General features: G+C 36.8%; 1 protein-coding gene across 4 annotated transcripts in view; it reads right to left on the bottom strand.

The window, feature by feature from the left end:
- The window catches only part of SOCS6 (suppressor of cytokine signaling 6), a 40,471-nt gene that overhangs the window by 13,453 nt on the left and 13,737 nt on the right, over positions 1–13,281 (bottom strand). The window lies entirely within an intron of this gene.

Raw genomic sequence — 13,281 nt, 5'->3', positions numbered from 1 at the left:
AATTTAACCACTATACCACCTGGCTGGCCCCTTCACAACCTCTTTTTTAAGAAATGATTGGAGGTAGTCATGCCTGTCCTTGTAACAACTAAAAAAAATATAACAGACAACATCGGAAAACTACTTAACCTTCAATGAACGAAACAGTTTTATCATTGCCATTTTACAAGTGAGGAAACTAGGTCTCAGTCACATTAAACTTGCCCAACAAAGTTAAATAGTTTGCCACCAGGAAATAGCAGATCCAGAATTTGAACCTGGCTGCTGACATGGGAGCTTGTTCTTCCCCTATAATAAGCTGCCCGGCCAGTCAGTCTAGTGCTTACGTCTGTGGTTCCCAAACTTTCTGCTCTAAAGGCCTCTTCATCCTCTTAAAGTCTACTGAAAACCACAAAAAGCTTTGTCTATGTGGGTTATAGTATTGAAATTCACCCTATTAGACATTAAAACAGATTTAAAAATATTTAGCAATTCATTGCAAAATGACAATATACTCAATATATGTTAACATAAATAACATTTTCATGAAAACCGAATACACTTCCTCAACCAATAAAACTTCAGTTAGAAAAGTGGCACTGTTTTACATTATTGTAAATCTTTTCTGTCCGACTGAAGACAGCTGGGCACTCACGTCTGCATCTGCATTCGATCTGTTACAACATGTTGTCTCAGCTAAAGTGTGAGAGGAAATCCAGCCTCCTGCAGACGTAAACACAGCTGGAAAAGGGGGAGATATTTTATTTGATAACTTTTTCACATAACTGGATTTTCTCCTTGTGATACTATACAAAAAATCAACAAGTGATAGTTTCTTAAAAGTTAGTTGCACTGTAAAATCTGAAACCATCTCAAGAATTTTTTTACTCTACTGCATCATATTTCATTGGTCTAGCTTGCATTCTGAATGAATCTTTTATCCATGCAGGATTTTGTATCCTGTATTATTTATTTCATTATACGGTATCAAAAATTACATTTGTTAAGATCACTACTAATCTCATCAGAAAAGTCTTTAAGCATTGGGAAGCAGCTAAGCTAACAGAGGCAGATAGAAGTTTTCCACAATTCTAATTTTTGCTTGAAAGCTTGAATTTATCACTGGCAACAATACTGTCAGTAAGTAATAGGCTTACTGTGGTCAATTATGAGAAAACATGTACTAAAAACCCACGTTGAAAAACCATAGTCTGTCAATTGTTCTTTTAGGTAAAAGTGGGGTTTTGTGAAAAAGCAGCTATCTTAGCCAGCGGCTCCAACCACGGCACGTGCACTTCCTCGAGACAACTTCCTTTCTTCAGTTTGTGGTAGAAGGAGCTTTCTACACACTTCCACTTCACCATAAAAATTCGGAAAAGATTTGTAGTCAGGGTCAAGGTTTAATAAAATCAGCAGCTGGCCCTGTGGCCTAGTGGTCAAGTTCAGTGTGCTCTGCTTTGGCAGCCCGAATTCAGTTCCCGAACACAGACCTACACCACCCCTCGGTGCCCAAAATGAGGTGGTGATCCACATATAAAAAATAGAGGAAGACTGGCACAGATGTTAGCTCAGGGCCAATCTTCCTCAAGCAAAAAGAGGAAGACTGGCAACAGATGTCAGCTCAGAGTAAATCTTCCACAGCAAAAATAATAATAATAATAATAATTTTTACTGCTTCATCAATGACATTCTTAAATGTAACTGGAATTTCATTTTCCTACAAGTACTTGGAGGTAAATAACATATGACTTCTATGAAAGTTTAATACTATTACAGTTGGTGCGACTGCCTTGTTTGTGGTAAGGCACCATCAATTTTATCCACCATTGCTTTTGCATCCTCCGTGAAAACAGCAAATAATGTTTTAGCATTATTATGAAAAGGGATTTACAGACCACACTCTGAGAAGTGTTAGCTTAAACCACCTGTGAAGACAGTTTAAAAGGACAAAGAGAAAAACTTTTAATATAAGCAAAACATCCATACAGAACACTAGGAAGATAAGGAGTTTCCCCTTGCAACTCTCTGCACTAGGGGTTGAACCGTCAGTTTCCAGGCACGCCTTGGTTCAGGCTCTTACATTTCCAATTCAGTTCCTTGGATTCTGCTCTACTCTTCCTGAATCTGTCAGTATATTACTTGCCATTACCTTCATAAAAAAGGAAAAATAAAGAACAGATACTAAAGACTCTCCAGAAAGGGAGAAGTAGAAAGGAGGGAAAGGAATAGACCATATGATAAAAAACAAAATAAAGGCCATGGCCAATATAACATGAAATATGATGGAATTTAGGTTCCAATGTTTGTTAAGCCAATAAATATGAATGAGACAAACTCAACTATTAGAAGAAAAAGATTTTCAGAGATAGTTTTTAAAAATCCAGTCATATGTTATATGAAACAACACACTAAAACCAATTGTCTCAGAAAGTTTCTGAACACCACAAAATCTCTATTAGCCTCCACTTTCCAACTACCCTCTTCTTCCTTCAGCATTCTGTTATTTTCTTATTCTATCAGTTGAATTATATTTAGCTGTACTCTACTTGAGATCAGGAACATATCACTCTTGGTCACTTGTTATATCCTCAGTCCTTAAAATAGTTCCTGAGCAAGGCTGATGTTCATACAAACTTCTCTGAATTTAAATTCATTGCATGATTTAAACATGTAAACAAATAAGGTTTTTTTTTAGGAAGATCAGCCCTGAGCTAACATCTGCCACCAATCCTTCGCTCTCTCTTTTTTTTTTTTTTTGCTGAGGCAGACTGGCCCTGAGCTAACATCCATGCCCATCTTCCTCTACTTTACATGTGGGACCTCTGCCACAGCATGGCTTGCCAAGTGGTGCCATGTCCACACCTGGGGATCCGAACTGGTGAACCCTCAGCCACTGAAGCAGAACGTGTGAACTTAACCACTGCACCACTGGGCCAGCCCCAGTAAGTATTTTTTAAAAGTTGTTTCCACAAAAACAGTTAATTGATTTGTAAACACTAAATAAATACAGATGGCTAAAAAAATTTCCTGTGAAATTAAGTATAAGCAAAATCACTCTAAAAAGACTAGGAAAACATCACTTCTAAAAAAATCTAGCCATTGTACAAAGATTGCCTTCAAATGTGACTGACTTCTAATTCTACTTAAAAGAAGTACCAAACTGGAAATCACAGAGGAAACATTATGTCAGGATACTGATTACATAATTCAGATTGATAGAGTTCAGTCAATGGATATCTAAAGAAAAGACATTTAGAAACTAATGAAAGAGTGCACATTTATTTGTTTTAATGTAAAATAAAATGTTTAAAAGCACATGAGGTCTGTACTTCGGAGCCATTTTTCAATTAACTGACAAATACCAATCCTAACTGTTTCAGAAAAAAATCCTCTAACAGAAAAAAAGTGATAAAACGTATATGCTGACAATACGAGAAAGCTAGAGTAACAACAGTAATATAAGACAATGTTTACATTTAAGGAAAATTGGTCACACAAAATTAAAATGGGCACATCACACAAGGGATAATCTACAAAGCAGATAAAATTGCCAAAAAATTACACACAAAATGGAACAACATTAGAATGTCTCATTCGGGGTGGAGAAAGGGTGAAGGGGTAAAGTGAGATATTTGCAGGTGATGGATGGAAAGCAGACTTTTGGTGGTGAACACAATGCAGTCCATACCGAAGTCAAAATACAATGATGCATCCCTGAAATTTATCTCATGTTATAAACCAACCTTACCTCAATAAAACAAATAACTAAAATAAAAAATAAAATGTCTCTTTCAGCCCAAGAAAATGAAATAAACAAAAATGAAGAATATAGCAATTTAAATTACTTTACCTATTAGATATATGGGATTCTGTACTCTAAAAAGTGACGATACAGCTCCTTTTCAAGAATCTATGGAATAGGTACTCGATGTGACAATATATTAGGCCACAATGAAAATCTCAATAAATTTAAAAATCAGAAAAATCTCATTCAATGACCACAAGGCAACAACACTAAATAGAAAAAACAAAACAAATTTTTAAATAAGTAAAATTAAAATCATCAAACGTCCTTAAATCACTCTTGAATCAAAGAGGAGATCTCAAAGAGACGAGAAGTGGCCTACTGTTTATAAACCAACATAACGACAATGCTACAGACCAAAACCTGTGCGACTACAGACCCTAAAGCTGCGCTCACGAAAAGCTCCAAAGCCTTAAACATTTACAAAACCCAATAGGAAGGAATTAAAAGAGACAAACTATGCACTCAATTCCAGAAGTCAGCAATTAGAACAAAAAAAGAAAAAGAAAAAGCAGCAAAAAACAAAGATAAAGACACAAATGAATTAGAAAATAAAAAGTAGTAGTAGTAAACATTGTAAGAGTTGATTCTTTGATTAAACAACAAAAAACTTAATTGTTAAACTAACTGTCATAACCAAGGAAAAAGGAAAACCCGTTTATAAAAATTTAGAAATGGAGAGAACAATAATTACATATCCATGAGAAACCAAAATACGTTAACAGCACTTTGAAAACTATAAGAATTAACTAGAAACTCAGATGAAATGGATAAGTTTATGGCAAAAAATTTATTACCAAAATTGCCAATACAAGAGGCAGGAATCCAAAAGAGGCTAAAAGCTGTCAGAGAACAAGCAAGTCATCAAAGAGCTAGCATGGCCTTCTCTTCCCTCAGGAAGAAAAAGCGACAAGTCCATAAACTTAAGTCCAACACTCACTAAACTACTTTGGGGCAGAGAGAAAAAAAGAAAGCTCCCAATTCACTTTTAAAGCCAAAAGAACATTGGTAACACAACTGGACAATGATAACACGTTAAAAAAAAACAAAAAGCACTGACCTCACTTACAAACACTGAAATACACATCTTGAATATCAGCAAACACTGGGAGTGGTGGGGGAAATGATTGAACCAGATAAGATACATCTCGAGATCGCCAGCATGGCTGTTAATTTGTAAATTTATTGATATAATTTGCCATAGAGCAAAGGAGCAAAATCATATGATCATAGCTATAAATCATAAAAAAGACCCGAAAAAAAAGTAACATCAATTCCTGACCCCCACCCCAAAAATCTCTTTGCAAAATAGAGACAGATGGACATTTAACATGATATATATAACAAAATTAAGAGCCAAATGAACAATGAAAAAATGCTGAAAGCCGGCAACAAGGATGCCAATTATCAATACTATAAATTAGCATTATCTTCAACATATTAGCCAATTAATTAGACGAGTAAAAAAAAGTATAAATATTGAAAAAGAGGAGACAAACTGTCACTATTGACAGATGACATGATTGAATGAAAACCTGGGAATACAACAGATGCAGGTCAACAACCAGCAGGAAAAAGAAGAACTCAGTCAAGTGACTGCTGGCAAAATTTATATGTAAAAATCACTAGTAAACCAAAGCAATCCCAAGAAAACAGAACAAAGCTGGAGGTATCACACTCTCTGATTTCAAAATATAGAAAGCTACAGTAATCAAAACAGCATAGTATTGGCACAAAAACAGACACACAGATCAGTGGAACAGAACTGACAGCCCGGGAATAAACCCACACATCTATGGACAGCTAATTTTTGACAAACGAGCCAAGAATATACAATGGAGAAAGCAAAGTCTCTTCAATAAGTGGGGTTAGGAAAACCCGACAGCCACATGGAAAAAAATTAAAGTAGATCATTATCTTATACTTTACACAAAAAATTAACTCAAACTGGATTAAAGACTTGAATGTAAGATCTGAAACCATAAAACTTCTAGAAGAAAACACAGGCAGTACACTCTTCAACGTCAGCCTTAGCAACATATTTTCAAATACCAAGTCTGACCAGAAAAGGGAAATAAAAACAAAAACAAACAAATGGTACTACATCAAACTAAAAAGCTTCTGCACAGCAAAGGAAACCATCAACAAAACGAAAAGACAACTTAACAAGTGGGAGAAGATATTTGCAAATCTTACAACCGATAAGGGGTAATATCCAAAATATATAAAGAACTCATACAACTCAACAACAAGAAAACAAACCCAATTAAAAAATAGGCAGAGGATCTGAACATTTTTTTTTTTAAATTTTTCCTTCTTCTCCTCAAAGCCCCCAGTACATAGTTGTATATTTTAGTTGTGGGTACTTTTAGTTGTGGCACATGGGATGCTGCCTCAGCGTGCCTTGATGAGCAATGCTATGTCGCTAGGTCCATGCCCAGAATCCAAACCAGTGAAATCCCTGGGCCTCCAAAGCACAGCACGTGAACTTAACCACCCAGCTACAGGGCCAGCCCCTGAACAGACATTTTTCCAAAGATATATATGTGGCCAACAGGCACATGAAAAGATGTTCATCACTAATTATTAGCGTAATGCAAATCAAAAGCACAACGAGTATCACCTCACGCCTGTCAGAATTGCTATTATTAAAAAGACAAGAAACAACAAGTGTTGGGGAGGACGTGGAGAAAAGAGAACCCTCAGACACTGCTGGTGGGAATGTAAATTGGTACAGCCACTATGGAAAACAGTATGGAGATCCCTCAAAAGATTAAGAATAGAACTACCACATGATGGAACTATTTCACTTTGGGTGTTTATCCAAAGAACAGCAAAACACTAATTCGAGAAGATTGCATTCATTGCAGCACTGTTCACAAGAGCCAAGACTTGAAAACAATCTAAGTGTCATTCAGCAGATGAATGGATAAAGAAGATGCAGTATATACATACAATGGAATACTACTCAGCCATAAAAAAGATGAAATCTTCCAACATCATACTCAACAGACAAAAACTGAAACCCATCCCTCTCAGAACAGGAACAAGACAAGGGTGCCCACTTTCACCACTCTTATTCAACATAGTACTGGAGGTGTTGGCCAGAGCTATTCGGCAGGAAAAAGAAATAAAAAGAATCCAAACAGGCAATGAAGAAGTAAAACTCTCGCTGTTTGCAGACGACATGATCTTATATATAGAAAACCCCAAAGAATCCATACAAAAACTATTAGAAACAATCAACAACTACAGCAAAGTTGCAGGGTACAAAATCAACATACATAAATCAGTAGCATTTCTATATGCTAACAACGAACTAACAGAAAAAGATGTCAAGAACTCAATCCCATTCACGATTGCAACAAAAAGAATAAAATACCTTGGGATAAATTTAACCAAGGAAGTGAAAGATCTATACAACGAAAACTACAAGACCTTCTTGAAAGAAATCAACAACAACATAAAAAGATGGAAAGATATTCCATGCACATGGATTGGAAGAATAAACATAGTTAAAATGTCCATACTACCTAAAGCAATCTACGGATTCAATGCTATCCCAATCAGAATTCCATTGTCATTCTTTACAGAAATCGAACAAAGGATCCTAAAATTCATATGGGGCAACAAAAGACCCCGAATTACTAAAGCAATCCTGAGAAAGAAGAACAAAGCTGGATGCATCACAATCCCTGACTTCAAAACATACTACAAAGCCACAGTAATCAAAACAGCATGGTACTGGTACAACAACAGGTGCACAGGTCAATGGAATGGAATTGAAAGCCCAGAAATAAAACCACACATCTATGGACAGCTAATCTTTGACAAAGGAGCTGAGGGCCTACAATGGAGGAAAGAAAGTCTCTTCAACAAATGGTGCTGGGAAAACTGGACAGCCACATGTAAAAGAATGAAAATCAACCATTCTTTTTCACCATTTACTAAAATAAACTCAAAATGGATCAAAGACCTAAAGGTTAGGCCTGAAACAATAAGTCTTCTAGAAGAGAATATAGGCAGTACACTCTTTGACATCAGCTTCAAAAGAATCTTTTCGGACACCATAACCCCTCACATGAGGGAAACAATAGAAAGAATAAACAAATGGGACTTCATCAGGCTAAGGAGCTTCTTCAAGGCAAGGGAAAACAGGATTGAAACAAAAAAACAGCCCACTAATTGGGAAAAAATATTCACAAGTTATTTATCCGACAAAGGGTTAATCTCCATAATATACAAAGAACTCACACAACTCAACAATAAAAAATCAAATAACCCAATTACAAAATGGGTAGGGGACATGAACAGACATTCTCCAAAGAAGACATACGGATGGCCAATAGACACATGAAAAGGTGCTCATCATCACTAATCATCAGGGAAATGCAAATCAAAACTACACTAAGATATCACCTTACACCTGTTAGAATGGCAAAAATATCCAAAACCAAGAGTGACAAATGTTGGAGAGGCTGTGGAGAAAAGGGAACCCTCATACACTGTTGGTGGGAATGCAAACTAGTGCAGCCACTATGGAAAACAGTATGGAGATTCCTCAAAAAGTTAAGAATAGAAATACCTTATGACTCAGCCATCCCACTACTGGGTATATATCCTAAGAACCTGAAATCAGCAATTTCAGAAGCTCCATGCACCCCTATCTTCATTGCAGCATTATTCACAATAGCCAAGTCATGGAACCAACCTAAGTGCCCAGCATGATGATTGGATAAAGAAGTTGTGGTATATATATACAATGGAATACTACTCAGCCATAAAAAAGGACAAAGTTGTCCCATTCACAACAACATGGATAGACCTTGAGAGTATTATGTTGAGTGAAATAAGCCAGACAGAGAAAGACGAACTCTGTATGACTCCACTCATAGGTGGTAGTTAACATATGGACAAAGAGAACTGATCGGTGGTTGCCAGGGGAAAGGGGGGTGGGGGGAGGGCACTAGGGGTGAAGTGGTGTACCTACAACATGACTAATAATAATGTACAACTGTAATTTCACAAGGATGTTAACTTTTATAACCTTAATAAAAAAAAAAAGATGAAATCTTGCCATTTGTGACAACACGGATGGACCTTGAGGCTATTATGCTAATCGAAATAAGTCAGACAGAGAAAGCCAAATACCGTGTGATTTCACTCATATATGGAAGATAAAAACAACACACACACACACACACACACACACAGAGAACAGACTGGTGGTTACCAGAGGGGAAAGGAGGAGGAGGAGGGCGGTTGAAAGGGGTAAAAGGGCACATGTGCACAGTGATGGATGGTAATTAGTCTTTGGGTGGTGAACAGGATGTAGTCTACACGGAAATCGAAATATAATCATGTACACCTGAAATTTATATAATGTTATAAGCCAGTGTTACCTCAATTGAAAAAACACTAGTAATTCGTGGGGCTGGCCTGGTGGTGCAGCGGTTAAGTTCGCATGTTCCACTTCAGTGGCCCGGGGTTCACCAGTTCGGATCCCGGGTGCAGACCCAGCACCACTTGTCAAGCCATGCTGTGGCAGGTGTGCCACAGATAAAGTAGAGGAATATGGGCATGGATGTTAGCTCAGGGCCAGTCTTCCTCAGCAAAAAAGAGGAGGATTGGCAGCAGATGTTAGCTCAGAGCTAATCTTCCTCAAAAAAAACTAGTAATTCTATATTCCAAAAGATAGTAGAAAATATAATAAAAGACTAGGTTCTATTTATAATAGTTTCAAAAAAATGAAATTTATTTTTAAAATGTCCAGAATGACATGAAAAACTTTAAAACTCCTCAGGGGATCGTACAGATATAAATATACAGAAAGACACATCTTATTCTTAGATAAAACAGTTTTAATCCTGTCAAAATATTAACTCAAGATCCCAAGAAAATATCAATTATGTTTTTGCAAGAAACCCTGACAAAATGATACTGAAGTTAACTTTGACATATAAACAATAAAAAGAGTAAGAAAAATTCTAAAGGACAAATGTTGGAGAATGACTTACGTAAGATATAAAACATACTGTAACAGCTTAAAACTGGAAGGGAAAAAAGACTAGACAGACGAAGACATATATGAAAAGGGTATGTGACTAAGAGATGTTAAACTTTTGGGAGAAAGACAGATTATTCAAGAAATGATGATGAGTAGACTGGCTTACCATTTGGGACTGGTGGGGAAAGCAAGAGTTTTACTTTATTTCTTACATAAAAATAAATTTCAGAAGTATCAAACAGGCAAACCTTAAAAAAAAAAAAGTTGGAGAAAAGTCTTTAAAAAAACCTTGCAGTGCAGAAAGCCTTTCTATGCATAAAATAAAACCTTGAATCCGTAATAGAAAACTGACAAATCCAACAATGCAAAATTTAAAATTTCTGAACAGCCAAAAGAATGGAATAAACAAGCCAAAAGATAAACTGAAGGACCAATGCAAACACATACGACAAAGGATCAATATCTGTAACACAGACAGTGCTCTTAGAAATCAGTAAGAGAAAGGCACGTGATCTTATAAGCAAATGGGCAAAAGATACAAAGGGACAGTTCACACACAAAGAACGACAACAAGGAAGAAAGGCAAGAAAACAAGCAAGAAATCAGGTGAGCCAAAGAGCGAGAAAACAAATTCAAGTGGCCAACCAACACCCTAGCAGACTCTCAATTCATTCATCACAGAGAAATTAAAGGAAATCGGGGTGATTGGAACTGTTCTGTATCTCGATTGTGGTGGTGGTTACATGACTAATGGCATTTGTTAAAACTCAACAGACTTTACACTCTAAGGGTGAGTTTCAATGTAAACTGTATCTCAACTTTAAAAATTCACTAGAAAGGAAACTCAAAACAAAACAAGATAATATCTTTTCACCTACTAGTTTGAAAAGTTAAATCAATAACAATGTTGGCAAGGGCATGGGAAACTGAGGGCTCATAACTAATTGCTGAAGTGTAAACTGGGGTAAAATTTGTGGAAGATTATTTGAAAATATCAAAATTTCAAATTCACATATGCTTTAACCAAGTAACTATGCTCTTAGGAATTTATCTTTTTGATATATACTTATGCCCAAAACAAGAACATACGGAAAATGATTCTCACAGCACTAAAAAAAAAAAGCTAACATTACTTGATCACGTACTTAGTCCTGGCCTATTACTGGTAAAGACAGGCCACATATTGGCCTAATATCTGCTGGGCCTTGGTTTTAAGCCTTCTGAATATACTATGTCTTATTTAATCTTTATAACCCTGTAAATTCAGTACTACACACAAAGCAGTATAACAGTGGGAGGCACTCCTCTGAACCAGAATGCAAGAGTTCATGTATATCCTGGCTCAACCATTTAACAGTTGTATGATCTTAGAAATAAAAGTATCAGCCACTCAAGTTAGTTGTGAGGTTTAAATGTGTTAATATACGTGATATCCTTACAACAATGCTAGCATGTATTAGGCTATATATACTGTAGCTAACAGGAGTAACAACATAACAATAGTAACATTCCCATTGCATAGACAGGGGAGCTGAGGCAGAGATTAAAGAGTTTGCCTAAAATCAAACAACTGATTCTAAAGAATGAGCCCACTTAATCACTACACAAGACTTTCATGCATAATGCATTTAGGTAAAAATGTGGAATTAACCTAAATATTAGGAAATAACAATAATAATATACATCAAAAATCAGTGGACTAGTTTAATAAATTATAATCTATCAATATAATGGAATATTATGTAGATAAAGAAAGAGATTTAAGATACATTGTTGGGAAAAGGCAAACTACACAACAAAATGTAAATATGATCCCATTTGTGTATACATTTATACGCCTAAGCTTTACAGCAAATGTCTCAAAGAATATCCAAGTATCGGTGATTATACCTCTAGTGAATAGGAAAAAGGGATTAGGAAGCCCAACAGACATATTTTCCATATTAGATCTTTCTGTAACAATCAAGCAGGTTTTACTTTACTATAAAACAACTAGCCCACTCAACACTTAACAAAAGAAAATAAGACAGCCTAGGAAAAGAATGTGTGTTTCCGCCACCTGATATCATGAAAAGCAGGACTCTGTCGCTCTCAGGGTCAAAGGTCTCAGCAGCTTTTCCTAATCCACCTCCCTAAACCTTCCCAAACTATTCCCGATTCTTCCTAGGTTCTCATCTCACGATACAGTCTTGCCCTTCACATCTTCCCTCGTTCTGTCATACTTCACATTTCATAGGAAGTCATTCTCATATTTCAGTCTTTTGCTTCCCTATTCACAACTCGAGACTCTTCTGGCAGCTCTGCTCCCTGTGGACACCAGGCATAAACCCCTCATCCAGTCAAATCACTGACACCTAGCCACCGTGGCACCCCTGAGTTCACCCCACACACCAAGTGCTTCTCACCACCCACTACAATGTCCCTAAGTTTCCTTAACTTATGCCCACCTCTTTCTCTGCCTCCCTCTCCTGCCTTTTTCATCACTCCAGGTCACATTCTTGTCTTGACACAGATAAAACACTGCTGTTCCTTGAAAGGTATAAGGAGATAACTGCAAGTCATAGTAAAAACACAGAGATGAAAGATAAAATCCTCACCCTCAGGACCTTGGATTCTAGTACAGAACATGAGTAAGCAAATATTTGCAGAAGACTATGAGAATGGCTGTAAAAGCAGCATGTTGAGGATGCTATCATCATTCAGAGGAGAGATCATACGAAGAGGAAGAGGGGAGGTTTCTCGTCACTACTGCTTCTGCCACTATTCTATCCTATTACTAATACCAACACAACCGCAACCCAATGGGAGGTTACTACGTACTAAAATACCTACATCAGCCTTCTTGAATCCTTATAAGAAGAAGTCTGTTTGGAAGGAACTATTTTTATCTCCATTTTATGAAAGAGCAAACTAAATCTTAGAAAGTTTAACAATTTGCCCAAAGTAACAAAGGAAGTTGCCAAGTAACAGACCCAAGGCTGACCCTTGGTACATGATCCAGAAACTACCATCTTCTCTGATTGTGCTAACATTAGATGGGGCAGGGGAGGACAGAGCCTAGTGATTAAAAGTACAGACTCTGGAGCAACACTGCCTGACTGCAAATCCCAGCCACCATTTCTAATGACCCTGGGCATCAAGCCTCAGTTTCCCCATCTGAAAATGGGAATTAAAAAAAGGACATACCAAGCGGGGTTTACTTCTGGCATGATGGAATGAGGGGGCTGATAAAAGCAACTAAAAAGCTGGCCAAACTGTCAAAAGCAACCATTCCACCACTATGGAGATAAACTAACAGCAAAAACAACTGAGAAACTTATTCATGAAAACCATTGAACTCTGGGATTTCATAAAAATTACAAACTTTTGTGCTCCAAAACACATCACTGAGAGAAAGAAAAGCTACAGACTGGGAGCAAAAATTTACATATCCTATATCTGAGAAAAGATTTGCACCCAGAATACATAAAGAACTCCCACAACTGAAAAA

The sequence above is a fragment of the Equus przewalskii genome, chromosome 7 (assembly GCF_037783145.1).
Source record: "Equus przewalskii isolate Varuska chromosome 7, EquPr2, whole genome shotgun sequence".
Taxonomy (NCBI): Eukaryota; Metazoa; Chordata; class Mammalia; order Perissodactyla; family Equidae; genus Equus; species Equus przewalskii.
This window is presented reverse-complemented; position numbering and strand designations above follow the sequence as displayed.